The following is a 20,902-nucleotide window of genomic DNA, read 5'->3' as shown; positions in this document are numbered from 1 at the left end:
AAATTTAACCAAGGTGGTAAAAGATCTGTATGCTAAAAATTATAAAACATTGATGAATGAAATACAAGAAAGCACAAATAAATGAAAAGATACCCCCATACTCATGAATTTGAAGAATTAATATTGTTAAAATGTCAGTGGTATCCAAAGTGATCTACAGATTCAATGCAATCCTTATCAAAATTCCAGTGGCATTTTTCCTAGAAATAGAATAAAAAATCCTAAGATTGTATGGAACCATAAGAGGCCCTGAATAGCAAAAGCAATCTTGAGAAAGAAGAAGAAAGGTGGAAGCATCACACGTCCTGGTTTCAAACTATATTATAAAGCTATAGTAATCAAAACAGTATGGTACTGTCATAAAAACAGACACTTACCAAATGGAACAGAATAGACAGCCCAGAAATAAACCCATGCATATGAGGTCAACTACTCTTTAACAAGGGCAACAAGAATACACGGCATTGAAAGGATAGTCACTTCAGTAAATGCTGATGGGAAAACTGGATATTCACATACAAGAGAATGAAATTGGACCCTTATCATATGCCATACACAAAAATCAACTAGAAATAAAGACTTAAATGTAAGACCTGAATACTGTATTGCATATCTGAAATATGCTAAGAGTAGATCTTCAGCATTCTCACCACACACAAAAAAAGAAAAAGGTAACTATGTGAGTGATGACTGTATTAATTAACTTTATTGTGGTAATCATGTTACAACATATATCAAATCATCACCCTGTATACTTTATATATATACAATTATTATTTGTCAAAAAAAGAAAAGGAAAATAATTTTTAAAGTAAATGTAATTTTTAAAATAAATAATAAACATCTCAGCAATAATAATAAAGGTATAGAACATTTCATCTTTCTATAAAGTCCCTCCCATGGTCCTTCTTAATTAACCATTTTCCCACTAGAGTGGTGCCTGTTTTAAGAATTTTATGGAAATGGAATCACACAACATGAACTATTTTGAACCTTGCTTTATTTGTTCAACATAGTATTATTGATATTCGTCCATGTTGGTGTGTGTTCCGGTAGCTTGTTCCTTTCTATTTCTGGTATCATCTGTGGTATAAATATACCACAAATTGTTTATCTGTTCTACTATTGTTGGATATCTGGGATGTTTTTGTTTCCAGCTTTGGAATATTGGGAATAAAGCTGTTATGAACATTCTTGCAGAAGTCATTTTGTGAACACAGGTTTTCAATTATATTAGAATAAAGGCCACATGTAACAAATCAACAGCTAACATCATACTCAATGATGAAAAGCTGAAAGCATTTCCTCTAAGATCAGGAACAAGACAAGGATGTCCACTCTCGCCACTTTTATTCAACATGCTTTTGGAAGTCCTAACCACAGCAGTCAGAGAAGAAAAAGAAATAAAAGGAATACAAATTGAAAAGGAAAAAGGAAAACTGTCACTGTTTGCAGATGACATGATACTATACATAGAAAACCCTAAAGACACCATCAGAAAAGTACTAGAGCTCATCGATGAATTTGGTAAAGTTGCAGGATACAAAATTAACATACAGAAGTCTGTTGCATTTCTATACACTAATAGTGAACTATCAGAAAGAGAAATTAAGGAAAAAATCTCATTTACCACCACATCAAAAAGAATAAAATACCTAGGAATAAACCTATCTAAGAAGGCAAAAGACCTGTACTTGGAAAACTATAAGACACTGATGAAAGAAATTTAAGAAGACACAGACATTTGGAAAGATAAACAGTGTTCTTGGATTGGAAGAATCAATAATGTTAAAATGACATACGTCCCAAGGCAATCGACAGACACAGTGCAATCCCTATCAAAATACCAATGGCATTTTTCACAGAACTAGAACAAATAGTTTAAAAATTTGTATGGAAACACAAAAGACCTCGAATAGACAAAACAATCTTGAGAAAAAGAACAGGGCTGGAGGAGTAATGCTTCCCCACTTCAGACTACACTACAAAGCCACAGTAATCAAAACAGTATGATACTGGCACAAAAACAGACACAAAAGATCAATGAAACAGAATAGAGAGCCCAGAAATGAACCCACACTTATATGGGTAATTAATCTATGACAAAGGAGGCAAGAATATACAATGGAGCAAAGACAGTCTCTTCAGTAAGTGGTGTCGGGAAAACTGGACAGCTACATGTAAAAGGATGAAATCAGAACATTCTCTAACACTATACACAAAAATAAACTCAAAATGGATTAAAGACCTAAATGTAAGACCAGATACCAGAAAACGCCTAGAGGAAAACATAGGCAGAACACTCTGACATAAATCACAGCAATATTTTTTGGATCTCTTAGAGCAAAGGAAACAAAGGCAAAAATAAATAAATGGGACCTAATTAAACTTAAAAGCCTTTGCACAGCAAAGGATATCACTGACAAAACAAAAAGACAACTTACTGAATGGGAGAAGATATGATATGATATGATATGACTGATAAGGGGTTAACATCCAACATACATAAACAGCTCATACAACTCAACATGAAAAAAACAGCTCATACAACTCAACATGAAAAAAACAACTGATTAAAAATTGGGCAGAAGAAGTGAATAGACACTTTTCTAAAGAGGAAATGCAGATGGCCAAGAGGCACATGAAAAGATGCTCAACATCACTAATCATCAGGAAAATGCAAATCAAAACCACAGTGAGGTACTACCTCACACTTATCAGAATGGCCATCATCAAAAATCACAAATAACAAATGTTGTTGAAAAGCGAACACTTGTGCACTGCTGGTGGGAATGGAAATTGGTGCAGCCACTGCGGAAAACAGTATGGAGGTTTCTCAAAAAGCTAAAAATAAAACTACCTTATGACCCAGCAATTCCTTTCCTGGGTATATATCCAAAAAAACTCAAGAACACTAATTCAAAAAGATACATGTACCCCAATGTTCATAGCAGCATTATTTACAATTGCCAAGATATCGAAGCAACCTAAGTGTCCATCAACAGATGAATGGATAAAGAAGATGTGTTATATATATACAATGGAGTACTACTCAGCCATAAAAAAGAAGTAAATTTTCCCATTTGCAGCAACATGGATGGACTTGGAGAGCATTATGTTAAGTGAAATGAGAAATAGAAAGACAAATACTGTATGATATCATATGTGGAATATAAAAGATACAACTAGTGAATAAAATGAAAAAGAAGCAGACTCACAGATATAGAGTCCAAATTAACGGTCACCAGTGGGGAGAGGGAAGTGGGGAAGGGCAATACAGGGCTAGAGGATTAAGAGGTACAAGCTATTATATTACATATAAAATAAGCTACAAGAATATGTTGTACAACATGGAGAATACAGCCAATATTTTACAATAACTATAAATGAAGTATCACTTTTAAAAATTGTTAATCACTAAACTGTATACCTGCAACTTATATAATATTGCAGAGCAACTATACTTCAATAAAAAATAAAATTTTTAAAAAGTAATACTTAATTCTCAGAAAAAAATAGAAACAAAATTATACTAGGCAAATACATGACAGGGATATTCCTGGGTCAAAAAGTAAATGCATGTTCAACTTGACAAGGAAGTGGCAAACATTTTTCAATGTTATATATTAAAGATCAAGTTATCAAAATGATTTGAGTATTTTAGAGGAAAGTAAAGTATAAATATAGGTCATTTACTTCACACAAACACCACAGGCAGAAGAATTCTAACTAAGGATGAGCAATTGCAATGAACAGTTAAGAAAACCTGTGGCCTCAAAGGCATCGTGGGAGAAAAAGAGAACAGGGCTAGGAAAGAGGGTGCTACTGACCCTTTTGCAAATGCTTATTTTAAAAGTTTAGAAGTCCTCAACAGCAAGCAAGGGATTAGTAGATATTCATCCTGAGCCTATCCTAACACTAAGAGGAAGCTGCCTCGCTTGTCCTGCCACATAACTGAGTGCAGAGGGAAGGCTACACGTGGCGCTAGTTCAGAGGAAGCGTCTTACGAAAAGCTGCAAAGGATGGAGAAAACAGGAGGAAGGCAGGAGACCAACGAGCAGGACATGAGGACAGAATGATCACAGCTTACACTCACGAAAGACAGTAAATTCACGTTAAAAGCGGCGAAAGCAAGCAGGCTGAGAGTCTAGAAATGAGTGAGGCATTCTTTTGAAAACACATCATCAGCTCAACACAAGGACAGAAATAATAAAAACTAATATTCCTAGAGAACACTTAAGTTTTCAAAGGACTATTATTAACTAATTTAATTTAGGGCAAAAAGGTCCATGAGATGAAAGGGCTTTTCATAATAAAAATTTAATTTAGGAAGAATGACTCCAGGAGATAAAATAGTTTCAAATCACTCAAGATAAAATAGTTTCAAATCACTCAAGTAAAATAGATTCAAATCACTTAAGACTGCTAATAGAAAACTAATTAAGTTATCAGGAGAAGATGAATAAAGAGAAGGTTAGAGAAACAAAAGATGTATCTAAGGGCTTTACCTAGTAGGTATACTTCCGAATGTCAGTAAGTAAATAAGTCTTTTTAAACAAATATTTATTCACCAACGTGTCAAGCACTATTGTAAGTATCAGATAAGGCTCTAAGGCTCACGGAATTTAAATCCCAGTGAGGAGAAAGTGATAACCAAGAAAATATCAGCTTGTGATAACATCTATGGCAAAAATGAAACATATTTACGACTTTGTTGCCACCTTTAATGTAATAAACTGCGATCTAGGAGAAACTGGATTTTATGCACTACTCTTTGGCTGGATCATTACTATTTTCGTTTTTCATTCAATAAGGAAATGTGCACAAAATAATGGCCTTTAACTAGCCTTTGGTTCTGTGGCCAAGACCAAACTCTACTAAGACCCAAGAGCTTAATACTGTTTCTCCATTGTTAATACTTCTCAACATCTATATCCTAAAATTGAGTTGTGGTTGCCAAGAATGGTCTTAAAAAACAGGTAATAATTTAAAATCTTGTGAAAGAAGAATGTGTTCAGTTCCCATTTTTTAAAAGAATTATCATAATGGTTTGATATTGCCTTTAATCACCACTGTCATGATTAATAGGATCTGTATTCTTCTATACATCACTCGTATATCATTTTATTATCACTGATCAGGAACAAACTTTAATAGACAGATGATTGGTATGTTTAATTTATTGTTAAGATTATGGGTTTCATCCTTAGTACAAGAAAACAAAAATCACTATCTTTGACCACCGTTTTCCAGTATGTAAATAGAATGAAATCTTTTCGTATAGCAGATGGATGCATTCAGTTACATAGGGAAATATTTTGCAACTAGTTCTCTCAGGAAACCGAGGTGCTTAGAACTGATGCTCCACACGGGTTTCTATGGCTATAGTTAATAACTAGTGGCAAAGCCTGTGAAATGAAATTTAGCTAAAACAAACAATGCCATGCTTTATGAGACATTTTCTTTTGGGTGTCCACAAAACTCAAGTTGGAGTGCCTGAAGCTATTTTGACCTGTGTGATCTGGAAAACACAGACTCTGCTTGCAGGCTTCCAGCCAGTATTCTTCGGGAAAGTGGGTGATTTTCCATCAGGGTGAGAAATACTTGTTGCGCTCTTTGATATTTAAAATTCAAAATGCCAGAATTTCACTTTACCTGATAGGAATGCTACATCTCTGCCCGCTCTGGCTTCTCTGTCCTACAGATATGCTGATAATCAATGGGATGGTGACCTGCCTGTCCTCTAGGGCCTTGTTTCTAAGTATCATATTCAACCGTCCAAACCCCACCTCTTAGCCAAATCCTGATTAAAGTAAATTATATATAGGGAGATTTTAGAAGACATGCTTTCTCTCTGCTTCTCCACACATTCTAACTTCTGTCCTTGGGCCACAGCACACGAGCCCTGTGATTATCAACTGGAGGCGGGGTATAGGTAACATGAAACATTACTCCAGATAATTCTGCCATGTGTCTACCTACTCTCGCTGTTTGTATATCACCTTCACTTACTGAACAGCGAACCACATTTTAATAGTATGTCTTTGAAACTTACTAAAGATGGATGTAAGATTATATAAACAGATTTGTACTTTCATGAAATTTAGTAATGATAATAAAAACTTTGTCCTTAAGAATAATTGACTGGTATCCTTCCCTAAGACATGTAAAAATAAATAAAGGAAACCTTATTTAAATTGGAATCAGTTAAGGGCAGAAGGGGGAACTCTCATGCAGACCCCAAACAGGAAGAGACTATCTTGCATCTCCAACTGGGAGAAGGCTGCTTACTACCTTAACTACCCAGTAGAAGAAAAGAAAATCTTCACCCCGCCCAGGCACAGCCCAGCCAACAAGAGACTGTCACAACTCAGCCAATGAAAAGACACTACACTCTGAACTCCCAGTTTCCTCCAGTGGACTCCTTGCTTATTAAGAGCCCCTCCAAACTTCCCCTTTTCCTCTGTAAAAGACCATTCCTCTCCTTTGTCTGGACTTGCTTATAGTCTTTGCTATAACATTCTTATCCCAAATTGCAATTCTCTGCTACTCCTGAAAAAAACATACCTTGCTGGTAAAATAACTGTCTTTTATTTTTAAGGTCAACTTTACACAAGTGAAGCAACCTACTTTGGTTCAGTTTCACATAACTGGAAGTTAACTGCCTGCTTATTCATAGAAAAGTGCTGACTATTCCAATTTTTATTTCTCCTCTTCTGTTTCTTCCCCTATTTTGTTTCTTTGGTTATATTTGTTTTCTGATAACCAATTAACAATTCTTTTTAAGACTGATATGGTATAAAAAGAAATTGAAAGTGAGTAAATGGGAATTAGTTGCCAAGGAAAAGACTTGATGTGTCCTGGGGAGGCTGCCGAAGGTGGGTGAGGCCCCTTGGGCACTCAAGGGCTGTGCAGCAACCAACTTGCCCCCTGTCCCAAATCATCACGTTTTCTCTTCTCTACTGTATTATTTCCATTAGTGTATTTCTGTTGTCATTTATCCCATTTTTAAAAAGACAAACCAAACATTTTAAAAAGAAAATATCTCAGGGGTGGAGAGTGGAAAGTGGTCAAAAGATACATTCAGTTATAAAATAAGTAAGTTCTGGGGATACAACGCACAGCATCGTGACTATAATTAATAAGACTGTATTGGATATTTGAAACTTGCTGAAGGGAGTAAATCTTACAGTTCTCACCACAGGAAAAAGACCTTTATAACTATGTGTGGTGGTGGATGTTAACTAGACCTATTGTGAGGATAATTTCACACTACGCACATATATTGAATCATTATGTTGTATACCTGAAACTAACGAAAGATTATGTGTCAATTATATCTCAAGAAAAATATCTCAACTCCCTATTTAGCTACCACCCTATTTCTCTTCTCTCTTTTAAGGCAAGACTCCGTAAAACAATTGTCTATATTTGCTGCCTACAATTTCTCTTCTTCCTCTCCCTTTCCCTCCCTCTCCTTCTCTCTCTCTCTCTCTCAAACTCAACCTAATATCTCCAGTAAAACAGCTCTTACTTAAGTCACCAATGACTCCACATTGCCAAATCCAGTTGTCAACTCTCAGGCTCCATTACCCTTGAAATACAGGCAGCATTTAACACACCGGTGATCATTCTCTCTGTCTTGACATAATTTCTCCTCCTTGCCAGGATGCACACACCCCTGGTCCTCCTCTTGCCCCTTGGACACCTCTTTTCAGTCTCCGTAGGTCCTCCTCCCATCTCAGACTTCTAAATGTTCTGTGCCAGGGCTGGCCTTTGGCTTTTATCCTCTCTTCTCAAACCACGCGCACTTCCTAGGTGACCTCATGCAGCCTCACCACTCTACACACCATCCTACACGCTGATGATTCTTAACTCGTCCATATTATTAAGACTTCTCAGAGTTATATCTCTAATCCAGATCATTTCCCTACACCGCAGACTTAAATATATCCAGCCAACTACTTAACATCTCTATTTAGAAATCTACTAGGTATCTCAGACTTAGCACATCTAAGACTAAGCACCCAGTAGTGACCTCTGTTTACCCCTCCTCCACACACACCTTGACCTGCCCCTCTGGCAAACACTCCCATCTAAGTAATAGCAACTCACCCTTCCACCTGCTCAGGCAAAACCTCGATGCGATCATTGCTCTTTTTTGTCTTTTTTTATACCAGACGTCTGATTAATCGGCAGTTCTTGTTCACTCTACTTTCCAAATATACGTAGAATTCAGTCTACCGAATCCAAACACTTCTCCCCACCTCCATCACCATCAGTCGGGTCCAAGCCATCTTCATCTCTCACCAGGATTACTGCACTAGCCTTCTACCTGCCACCGCCCTCGGCAACGAAAATGCTGCCGAATTTATTAAGATTTCTGCACTTATGTTTGCACTACTAAAACTGGTCAATACTTTTTCTATTTTGTATAATGCTCTAATTTTTGTTTTAGGAATAAAATTCTGTCTTGAGTGAGATAAGTTATTTTCTTAGCTTTGGAATTACATACTTTATATTATGTAGGAATTTTCTCCTTTTGTATGTTTGGTGGAATTATCCAGTAAACGCTTTTGGGCATCATGCCATTTTAGGGGGTCTTTTAATAACTTTTCAGTTTTTTTTTCGTTGGTTAACAATATATTTAGGTTTCTTAACTCTTTTTCAATCAATTTTAATAATTTATAATTTCCTTAAAATTTCCCATTACATCTAATTTTTCAAATGCATTAGTATCTACTATTCCTTATTAAATTAGTAATAATCGCCCTGTTGCCTGTACTATAGTTACCTTTCCTTTTGCATTCCTTAATATTTGTTATTTTCTTATTTCTTGAATAGATTGCCAAACACAGCCTATTTTATTGATTATCTAAGAAAATATCTTTTTCATTATTAATCAAGCCTGTATTTTAAATTGTGGGACATTAATTTCTTTTCATTAATTCCCTCTGCTTTTAAAAAGTTTATTTTTGGTGTTCTAGAAATGAATATAAGAATATAAATTTTCATCCTATTGCATACCTTAGGTTTGGTAGATTTTGTCCCCATTTTACATTTGAGCCTTTTAAAAGTTATTGTTTTAAAAGGTCACCCAGATGAAGAGTGGCAAAGTAGAAATTCAAATCTAAGTGTGATTTACACTATACCAGAGAAGTCCTTTTGAATGTATCACACGCAAAAGACATAGAGATGCAATTCACACAAAAAGAAACATAGTTAACATATGGCAATATGTTTATTTGCTTTAAAAAAATATTAAAATAGTGGCATGTCATTTACACAAGAAGAGATATAATTGCTAATCAAACTGGGTTAAAATGAAACAATAATTTGATAAAACAACTTAACAATGTATATTAATTGTCATAAAATATTTGTGTCCTTTGACCAAGTAGCCTCGAATCAGTGTTTTTCCTCAGGACATATTTCGTAAGACTAAAACTGCTATATAAAAATTAGAATATAATGAAACACGTCTACAGCATTTTGAGCGACAAAGTACCCACGAGTTCTAGACCTGGCTAAATTTGTCATATTCTAGCACTCAGGACCCAAATACTCTTCTTATCTTGTTTTCTCTCTCTCTTCCTGTCAGAAGCTGGAACCACTTAACAACAACAGCAACAACAATAGTGAAATAAAAGATTAACTTTGCTGACTAGATGAAAACAGATGACACAGATATGACAGCTACCACATCCCTCTAGATCCCCTCCTGCCTCAACCTCTCTGACCAGGGCTCTTTCCTGCACTCATTCAGTTCTGGCCCAGATGACCTCCTTCTGTGACGCGAACCTTCCTGCCTCTGGGCCCTTGCACTTGCTGTGCCGTCTGCCTGGAGTGCTCTTCCCGCAGTTCTCAGCATGGTTCCCTCCTTCCTCTCCCATAATATTTCCTCAATTACCCTCACTCACACCCCTAGCACCACATCCTCTGTCCTGGCTTTGTCTCTACAGTTAAGACCGCTCCTAATCCACCACCACTCTCTATCAGCTCATTCTGCCTTATTCTTCTACGTACTTATCATAATATTTATCACTGCCTGATATATAAAAATTAAAAAAAAAAACTTGCAACTGTCTCCACCACCACCTTCCACACTATGATAACTGGAATACTGTTTTGCACTGTGTCCCTAAAACCTAGAACAGTGCCTGGCATATAAATGCCCAAGAAATACTTGTCTATGGAATGGCAGGTAAGGAGGAAGACACGGAGAGAGGGAGGGATGGAAGGAGAAAGAGAGGAAGAAAGAGGGGACGGAGAAAGGGCTTCAGACTTATAGATCTGACTTGACTTCATGGAAAAAACATCTTCCATTTCTGGATCAATAACCAGAAATGTCCTATAGTTTCTTGGAAAAGCTAATTCTCCCTAAACCCTATTACAGATACATAGTGTCTGAGGGCTACCTGGCCCACCTCGTCTTATCAGGGTCAAGCCACAGTTGGTCTATAATGTCATGGCACTGCCTCCACCTTCTAAAAAATGTGTTAATAATGCATACTTTGTCCAGAGAATGTCAACCCAGACCCTAAGGAGGCCAACGGGGAAAAAAAATTATTTTAAGTGAGTGTGTCTCACCGGGAAAGACAGAACACAGTCCCTCTAATTAAAGAGCTCTCGTATGGAGTAGGGGGTATAGCCTTTTTTGAGCTGCTACAGAAGTCAAAACAATACTAGTAGATGGCAATTAAAGAGAGATTGTTTGGCGCTGAGTGAGAAAGTATGTCACAATAACCGGAACTGCCCGGAGGGGTAAGAACCTGCGTCACTCAAGAGCGTGCTTTTGACAATGGATGTGCCCTGTGGCCAGTCACCATTTACCAAAAGTTTGCACTAGGATTTCTAAAGCTTAATTTTAACTTAAAACATTGGTATACTATTTTATAATGCAAATTCTATGTATCAGAACTGACCAAGATCTGGGGTATATTCAGAAAAAAAAAAAAAAAAAAAAAAAAAAAAAAAAAAAAAAAAAAAAAAAAAAAAAAAAAAAAAAAAAAAAAAAAAAAACAACTTTTAAAGATCCTAGCAACTGATACTATTCTAGGTTATCAGTTCATATAATTATCATTTCTCACCGGGAATTGCATTTTCTCCAAATTTGGTATAAAGTAAAAGAATTTTATAAAATAATAGCAAAGAAAAAATGACTATGTATAGTTTATCATCATTTCTAATGGGCATAAAGATAGTGTGTGGTATTGTCTGCATCTCTTCTCTCTTCACCCGGAAGAAGGCACTGGCATAGTAAGAAGTAGGTGGCAATCTGAATCCAAGATGTCTTGTGGCGATATTTTGCATAACTATAATATATAGAAATGCATTCAATTAAAAAGTCTACTCCTTGTCTATATAGCTGTTCTCCCCAAAGAGAACCTGGCTTATAATTGAAAGAGTGAGCTGCAGTAACAAAATCAGTTATGACAGACAGTATGGCACAAAATCTTTAAACTGGGGGACCCTGGAGGCGAAGGGTGAGTTCCACCAAACAGGTGGATAGAGTTAATATATTGAAATAAGCAAGGTATCAGAAGGGCAGCAGAACAGGGTGTAAGGAAAACACGGGGTGGGTTGAAACCACCTTTTTGGGCATCTCTTTTCCCGCTTCTCTCAAAAACAACAACAATGTCTAAAATCTTCTGAAGGCTATAAAGGTTAAATTGCGGTCAGGGGTTCCCTATAAACTAAAGTTATTCTAAAACGAGAATATTGATGAGTAAGTTGTAGTTTTTTTTCCTACTGTCCTGGTTTTACAGACACCTGGTACTATCTCAGAGATCTGAGATAGTAGCTTTGCCAATATCGACACCCCAGTATCTTCTGACTGCCCAGGTCCACTTGTGAGAATCTTCTTTTATCCTCAAACATGCCTTTTCAGCCATTTCTGCTGCTCTCAGTAGCTGTAAAAATTCCAGGCTGATCCCTCTGCCCCCTGATATACCTCGAAGCACTCAGTCTTGGGAACTTTCCAGGTGTGAACCCTGTAAATGTGAAGTTAATAGTGCATGTACCCAGGAAAACCCTGAGACTTACAGAACCCTTAAGAGTCTGTTAGGTTGCTAGGGACAGAAGGAATTCTGCCCAGTCTCCAACAATGGTCCTGGTCATTTTAAAGATTCCTTTCTACAGATAATCAAAAATAAAGGAATAGATCTATATATGTGATCATAACAGCAGTACTTCAGTTTATATCTTATGATAAAGAGTGATCTCTTACATAAGGTTGCATCAGATACAATTCTGATTATTTTCAACATTGAATCCACATTTTAAGATCTTTATCTGTAAACAGGATATATAGTTAAGATTCTTTTTCATTTGTAATTACAGAATTATAATTTTGTAGCATTAAACATGGCATGCTAAAATGCTCTCAATACTCATTTCCCATAAGCTTTTAAATTTAAGTCTCATAACTTTAACACTAAGTATTTCTCCTGAACGTGAGAACGGTGCATTTAGTATTTCTAAAAGTACTGAAGAATATCACATCTTCAACTCACGAGTAGTCACCTTTTGTTCTCCCAGAAAGAAGGTGCATGAACTTAAAGGCAGGGTTAGCCCTGTAGCACACGTGCAAAGCCACTGAGCAGGGGACGGTGAGGAAGCGGCCTGAGCATTCCGTCGCCACATGCGAACTCCGTGTCAGTGCTGCCTTATCTTATGGTTTTTCAAGAGAAGCCAGAAATCCAATCTTAATATGCACTCTCTCAATATCTAAATGTTGGCCAAAAATTCAGAAAACTCCATAAGCCTGTGCAGGCCAAATGGAACGCATCTGTTAGTTGTATTCAGTTTGAGGCCTCCAATTTCACACGTCTCTCCTCACTGGATTTACTCCATGCTGATGAGTGATACGTTGGAGAGGGCACTCACTTTGTGTAATTATTCTTCTAACACTTAAAACACGTTAGAGCACTGAAAATATACAAAAGGATTTGTTTCCTATATTGTGGTACCAAAAATGACATTCACGTTACTTACCCTGCTGACTTCCTTAGGGGATGATTCATCTGGGGGATGGAGAAGGAAGGGAGAAAAAATACAGTTAGAAAGTCTGAGTAGTTTCTGAAATACAGAACATGTCATTCACGCTCAATAAACTAGAAGGCTATTTGCAATGCCTCCGCTTGTGAAATCTAGGAATTTGGTTTTAAAACTCTATAAAAGTTAAACAGTAAGTTTAGAGCTAGATGTATGTATTAATTTTGGAGGGAAATGAAATCACACAACAGTTTGCCAGTCGTTTTCAAGATTACCTTTTTAGAGATTCTAAAATGGTAGTACCTGCAAATATGGCTACACTGTGGTTTGTCAAATACACGTACCTAGAAAGGGTTTGTAATATTTGCAATATTCTAAATGACACAACCCACATGAATATCTCAAATGGTCACTGACACTTGTGCTGTGAGGGTTATTTGCAGCATTTCTTATTTGCTGAAATAAGACATGTGCCTGCATGGCACCCTGGTTAAGGCATGAAACACACCTATTAATGGTGCTGCTTTGTACCATGGATCCCAGGAGTTGGCGGGGGTGGGGGTGGGGTTGTACCAGCATGTCAGCATTCTTTACTAGTAAAATCAGACTCATGGACTGACCTGGTCTAGTTGAGGCCCTCTGAAGGGCTCTCCCCACGAATCTGGCTACAGGGCAAGAATATGCCTGTGTCCACCAGCAGGGTACAAGAAACAAACTGTCCAAGACTCCACTTTAGGTCCACTGGTTAAGAGTATCCCATGCCCAGAAACTGGCTCTGACCCAGAGAAAAGGTGTTGATATGGCCCTTCCAGAGGAAGGGTGACCGGAGCTGGGCCTCTCCAGACCGCTCACATGGAGGCAGCCTTTAATTTCATGCTGTTGCTATCTTGTGTCTTGTTTAGCAACCAAACCCTCTCTAACTACCACCACCAGCACACACTTAACACAGCAGATTTCTAATGTATTCTACATCACCAAAAAGCACAGCCTAACCTATCTCAACACTGACAAAGTTCACAAGCCCAGACAGGGCTGTGATTCTTCTTTCTCCTTCAATATTCTTATTAACTAAACCACTGAGTCCTTTTGTTTCCTCTTTTTTCTTATCTTTCTCAGATTTACTGCTTACCATCCATTTCCACAAATAACATTAAGTCTAGTTCCAAATCACCTATCAACCAGTAACCTTTAAGCTGATCCCTGAATCCAATATCTGCCCTGGCAATCATGCCTACACACACACACACACACACACACACACACACACACACACACTCACCCACCCAGTTTATCTTTCAAAAATATCCCATCTATCATGCCCCTTGGATGCTTCATAATTTAAAGTAAATTAGACTTCAAAACTTGCTGCATGTTGCCTTTACCTGGGAACCTTTTCAAAATTAGCAAGCTTGGGACTAACAGATAGTAAGCGTTCAATAAGCAGTTCCTATTTTTTTGTATTACTGTATTAATACATACTTGCTTATATATTTTTCTTATAATTGTTCCATAACGGTTTGAGCATTGCATCTGATTTCCCTAAGAATGTAACCATGTTATAGGAAAAACATTTATTTTACCTTATACACTGAAGTCACATCATAGAAACATTTTCATTTATTCTTTAACTCCTAACCTCTTATTCTTTTCTAAACCTCTCTGAAGATGGGACTCTTCGATTTAATCATCACAACAAATTTATTAACAGATTATAAAGTTGTAGAGGCATATATGTTTTAAATTTTTTTATTTTTATCTAAGAAATTCAATGAACAGGGTTGAAAATTCAAGGTTGATTAAAACATGCAAAGGAAAGCAGCAGCTGTGTGAACAAGTTTACTGTGGGACTGAATGGAGTTTTCAAGCTGTGACCCTTTGGCACCTTCCACTCTCCAGTCATCAGTACCATCTGAAAGTTAGTTCAAAGGAAGAAGAGCTCGAGTGTCCAGACATCTGTACATAAATGTCCCCTTTGTTTTTTCCTTTAGTTTTGCTTAGTGCTTCTCAAACTTGAGTGTGCATAAGAAACTCTACTGATAAGTATTTGTAAAAACCAATTTTTTTCTTGCTTTATGGACAGAGTATTTGAAAGAAAAATGCTACCTATAACTTATTTCTGGATTTTTCACCTTATGTACAGATTTAGAAATAAATCATCTATCTCTTCCTCTAACTTAGAAGCCAAACAATTTTTGTTAAATGAATGTCAAGTCCATTACGTTTAGGGAACATGGTCTTTTAGCTGAGGAAATTAATGGGTCCAGTGAATTTGTTAGGATAAGGGAAGCTTCCTTCCTATTTCCTATGCTTGGAATTCTCATTTTGTTGAACTCTCTTGCCCAAGGCAAGTTTCAGCATGTTGCAGACAATCCATTCACTTTCCCGTCCACAATGGAGAGGACAGGATGACCGAATAGCAGAGGTGGCACAGCTAGTGGCTCAGAGCGTGCACTGCGGTCAGAAGCCCACATGGCCAGTCACTTGCTGTCTTACTTTTTGGCAAGGTGTCTGGCTTCTTTTGCCACCTTATAAGCCTGAAGTGAGACAACATCTTATCAATATAATTTGATACTGAAAAATAATTTTTTCCACAAAAACATTTTCAATGTAAGGTTAAGAGACCACAACTTAGAATGATTCCTAAGAACCCACAACTCTGGAACGTCTCTGTACACCTCCAACACGTACTCCCAGCTAAACTGTCTGAGTGGCATTTCACATGGTTCAGGAATGAAGCTCACTTAAAAGTGAAGGGACAGGCAATCATGGAAAAGAAGGAAATTGCCACGGATGGGAGATTTTGAGTCCTTCATGAGCATCAGATTAGCAACAAAAATGTTAGCAACAGCAGACGCTAATTTTTATGTGGCATTAGGGTTCTGTAAACATTTGTTTATTCAAGAAATGTGTACTATGGATCCATTATGTGCCAGGCATTTATCCCTGTTCTCAAGAAGCTTAAATTCTAGTGGGAAGAATAAACAAGAAAAAATTTTAAATAATTTCAGAAAGGGAATATTGATGCTTGTTAAAGAGAAATTTTTTTTTTTTTTTAAAAAAGAAACCGTCTTCAATGTAAGCATCGTTTTAATAATTTTTTAAAGCCTTAGGAAGAATAGCTCATGCAACAAAAAATCCCCTGGAGGATTTCTTAGTAAGTACATCTTTCAGCAAGTACTTAATTTGGAATATTTTATAAATCCTTATAACTGTGCACATATTTGTACGTTGTTTTTTGTGATCAATTTTGATATCTCTTATATGAAATGGGATTTCAGGAATGAATCCAAATTTATAAGTGGAACTTAAAGGAATTTACATTATGATGACTGATTTAAAGTTCTGTGTCTGCTTCTAATATTCGTCTTTACTCTGGTGTTTAGCTTTGAAGTAAGAGCTCCAGAAATACAGAGTAGACAAAAATTCCACTAAAACTCATATTCTTTAGAATCAATAAGAAATTATTAAATTTTCTTACTATTTGAGCCATGAAAACTATAGACAAAAGTGAATACCATTAAAGAAAAACAAAATGTGATAAAGAAAAATAACAAATAGAATAACAAAATAAGTTTAATAAGTTATTATAGATCTAAAAAAGATCCATTTAAAACCAAGCATTAAAGAGTTTTGATTGATTCTTATGATCCTTAAGTATTTTTATTCTTTGTTGATCTTTTAAAATCTTCCTACTGAAAAAGAATACATTTTTTTTACAATAAAGAAAACAGGTTCAACATAATCCAAGACTGCAGCTGCTAAAAATGTTGATGAATGTTTATGTTTATTTATTGACATGAAAAATTGTCCATGATTTGGTTAAGTTAAAATATAGGTATATGTATTTAATCTATAAGTGTATGTAAACACATACACATTTTATAAATTATATACATAGACACACAAATTGGTTTCAATTACAAATTATTTTTTCTTCAGTATATCATGTTACAAGTCTGAAATGAAAACAATTATGATCGTGTATAATTTATACATGTATAAATGTGTTTTAATATTGTTAAAAAGAAAACTTTTTAGATCGATTATCATTTCCTTCCACGGTTAAGTTCTCGGCTTTCAGTGCTCACCCTGTAGCGTAAGAAAAGAAGTCTAAGAAGTCACCCATTGATACTATGTATCCAGAGAGGAGAAACAGTGACCACAAGATAGAGAACTTGGGGATCATTGCAGAGATGTCACTGCACCTCAGTCCTTCAAGATTATCCATCTCACTTTGCCTTGCAGTCTCTGCAGATAATGTAAATGGAGCATACTTGACTTGTCTTCTCCTTGTGGGAAATACGTATTTCCCATGAAAATCAATAAACCAGCCATCTTTTATACAAACTTCCGTCTCTTAGGAGCTGGTGTGGCTCCATTCAGCCTCCTCCAGCCATTTCTGGCACAGCTACGGAGCTTGTCTAAAGACAGCTATGTGTCTTCTAACAATGCAATCTTAACGACTCAATCCACAAATATCTATCAGATGTCTAATACGTGCCAGATACTGAATAAATGTCGCAGTTGGCTCAGTCATACCAAAGGGGAGGACTTAAATTCCATGGCTTTGAGAGCAAACAAAAAGGCAGCCTTTGGCCCTAGTTGGTGGCAGGAGCCACCTTGCAGTCATGAGAGGAGTCAACCCCAAACAATAACCCAGCAAGGGCAACAGAGGAGAAGGGGAGGCGGGCACAGAGCATTGGGCAGAAGGAGAGGGCAGCTGGGGGAGAGGAAAGAGAGAAAAGCTGGATCTCTGGAGACATTTCTAACCCATTTAATCAGCCAACCTTGAAGACTGCCTTACCTAAAGGCTTCTTCGTATGTGAGACAGTTTATTTCCCTATTGATTAAGCCAATTTTACCAGGTGAAACAGAAAGCCCTCAAAAGGAAATGAGGAAAGGAAACGAAGGAAATGTAATAAAATGTTAATAGGATATTACTTTCATATCATTAAATCAATACATCATTATTTAAATTAAAATCTTCAGAAAGCTCTCCGATTCCTACCAAAAATAAACTAATCCCTTTGCTTAGGATTCAAGTCCTCACAATTTGGTTCTATTTTTCCAACTGGAATCTGTAACGACAGGACTCAACTGGTCTTACTAGAGCCCCAAATATGCTTTGCTCACTCTTAACTCAAAATCTTCATACCTTCCAACAAGAAGTATTTTTTGAGCACCTACTCAATAACTAAGTTCCTGGCACTACCCTCGGTGCCTTACAATATATCTGAGAACAAAAAAAGACAGTAAGCCCTGTCCTCCTGAAGCTTTATTCTAAAGGCAGGAGATGGTCCATGAACATGATAAATAACTAAATTATACAGCAAGCTGGAAGTGGTAACAAAATAGACCAGGTTAAGAAGGATCAGAAAGGAAGGGGGGAGTGGCTGGGGGCAGGCTGCAGAGGAAAGTGTGGTTAGAGAAGACCTCCTCCAGGGGATGGGCTATAAAAGCATCTAAGGAAAAGGGAAAAGCATTCCATGCAGAGGGATCGGCCTGAGCAAAAACACTGAGGCATGAGTGTGCCTGCTGTTTCCTCAAAGTTGATTCCTCCCTCTTCCCACACATTGAAGTCTCTCAAGACTCAGCTCAATTTGTATCTTGTCTCTGAGGCCCTCTCAAAAGCACACAGGCCCACTATATATCTTCCCTCAGAATTCTTACACACTCCTTTCCTGTGAGGAGAGCAGAGTGCTACATTAAAAAAGAAGATAGGCTTAGAGTCCAAAGAGATCTGTTTTCAACTCTCAGCTTCACTTACAAACCATACACGGGCTCCTTGACCTTCCACACTTGGTCATCTCACACGTATAAAATGAGGCCACTTCAGGAGGTGCTGGGATCAGGTGAGATAACGTACATAACGTTTTTGCACAGAGCGGGCTCTCAAAAAATTGCACTTTTCTTTCTCCGCCTTCAACCTGGCATTGACTACATTCTGCTTTGTGTGGATAACTATATACACACGAATGACTTAACTTCTTCACTGAATACAAGTTCTTGGAGGCAAGAGACCACGTCTAACATTTCTTTTACATCACTGGGGGGGGAGGGGAGGCATCTCAAAAAATGATTCTTAAATGGTTAAGATATAGAGTCTTTTGCATACAGACAGCAACGTTGTGGGAAAACATTAGGAGATTGTCACCTTTGCCAACGGTTTAAAATCTCGTGGCCTAACTATTAAACATAGTGCTCAAATCACTTCACTTTTCTTATGCTTCTTACTTCAATTTTCTAACGCTAAAAACCAGGAATTTATGGAAGAATATGAGCCATGTAACCAAGACCTGAAGTACCAGATTGATTGATTTTTGCCAATAAACCCTCTATTTTGCAGTTACTGATGAGGAAACATGAAATAATCTACAAATCACTAAATAATTGGACAGTATAAAGAACTATATACTTATTGTAGTCTTGGTCAAAAAGGGGGGGGAGGAAATAATAAGTTTACAAGCTATATCACAAAACAGGAAAAATTATATTTTTCCCTGAAGGACTGTAACGATTTTCAGTAACTTACAGAATCACATTTTCTAGCGCACCCTATCGTAGTCTATTCTTTGCATTTATTTCTATATAAACAGAAGGAGACCATTCCTAGTGAGAGTTAGTCCATGAAGCTTTCCAATTCTATAAATGAAAAGTGATGGCTTAAAAAGGCATTGCGTGGATTTCAGGTGGTCTTCTGTATATAATGTAATAACTTACAAAGTACCTTCCTTATACCTATAAGTATATATATAGAGAGAGAAGCAAAGTTATCATTAAACAATCATTAGGTATCATTAAACAATCACTTACTATGTTTCTCTCCATTTCTATATGTTGCGTTATAGAACTTAGCTATCTCTAAATGTCCTGGAGCTGTGTGGATTCTGTGTCTTTGAACTCTGCTTTGGTATCATGTTTGTGAGCAATAACTCACTGTAAGGTTCACCATTAGCAACCTGAGCAACATCTCTCCCAGAGGCAAATGGCAGAGCTGACCTTAGTTTCTCAATTGATAACATGTGAGCTGTTGAAATAGAGAAGCAATTCTATCATTCTGACAGAAGAAACCAAAGTAATTAAATGTAAACTCTGTTACCATTTGGAGAATTAGTCACCTTTTAGCATGGGAAGTTCTATACTCAATAATGTCTTCCAAAATTCATAGTTTCAAGTAACTATTTAGAAACAGCTAAGGAACTTAAAAATTTATTATAATACATGATAGGTAAAAATTATAAATAAAAAATTATTGAGGCTTCCTAAAACTCTTACAATATTTTGTGCCTTTAAAAACATATCTTTATAATGATGCTTCAATATTGAGGATGTGGGGATATGAGAAATCCAAAGCTTTCTTATCATATTTATAAAAATAATCAACAAAAAAGGGCTTAGCATCAAAGTCTACATGGTCTAGGAGTTTTCTGAGGATAGGGAAAAAAATCCCAGAATGTATTGATCACCTCTAGATTTCCCAAATTCTCTGGAGCATACAAGATTCCATGAAATTTGGACATCACACACTGCTATGTCAACAGAGATCTTTTTTTCCTTTTAACATCTTTATTGGAGTATAATTGCTTTACAGTGGTGTGTTAGTTTCTGCTGTATAACAAAGTGAATCAGCTATACATATACATATATCCCCATATTTCCTCCTCATTGTGTCTCCCTCCCGCGCTCACTATCCCACCACTCTCGGGGGTCACAAAGCACCAAGCTGATCTCCCTGTGCTATGCAGCTGCTTGCCCCTAGCTACCTATTTTACATTTGGTAGTGTATATATGTCCATGCCACTCTCTCACTTCATCCCAGCTTACCCTTCCCCCTCCCTGTGTCCTCAAGATCATTCTCTATGTCTGCGTCTTTATTCCTGTCCTGCCCCTAGGTTCTTCAAAACCA

The 20,902-nt window shown here is 36.9% G+C and overlaps 1 protein-coding gene across 1 annotated transcript in view; it reads right to left on the bottom strand.

Moving 5' to 3' along the window:
• The window catches only part of PDE10A (phosphodiesterase 10A), a 108,934-nt gene extending 95,909 nt beyond the window's left edge, over positions 1–13,025 (bottom strand). Inside the window, exon 1 of the mRNA XM_024763635.1 lies at positions 12,997–13,025. The gene's annotated coding sequence lies outside the window, so the exon portion shown is untranslated. The remainder of the gene's footprint in view (positions 1–12,996) is intronic.
• Between the last annotated feature and the right edge of the window lie 7,877 nt (positions 13,026–20,902).

The sequence above is a fragment of the Neophocaena asiaeorientalis genome, unplaced genomic scaffold, assembly GCF_003031525.2.
Source record: "Neophocaena asiaeorientalis asiaeorientalis breed wild unplaced genomic scaffold, Neophocaena_asiaeorientalis_V1.1 scaffold704, whole genome shotgun sequence".
NCBI classification, from domain to species: domain Eukaryota; kingdom Metazoa; phylum Chordata; class Mammalia; order Artiodactyla; family Phocoenidae; genus Neophocaena; species Neophocaena asiaeorientalis.
The sequence above is the reverse complement of the archived record's forward strand: the minus strand, read 5'-3'. Positions and strand labels throughout refer to the sequence as shown.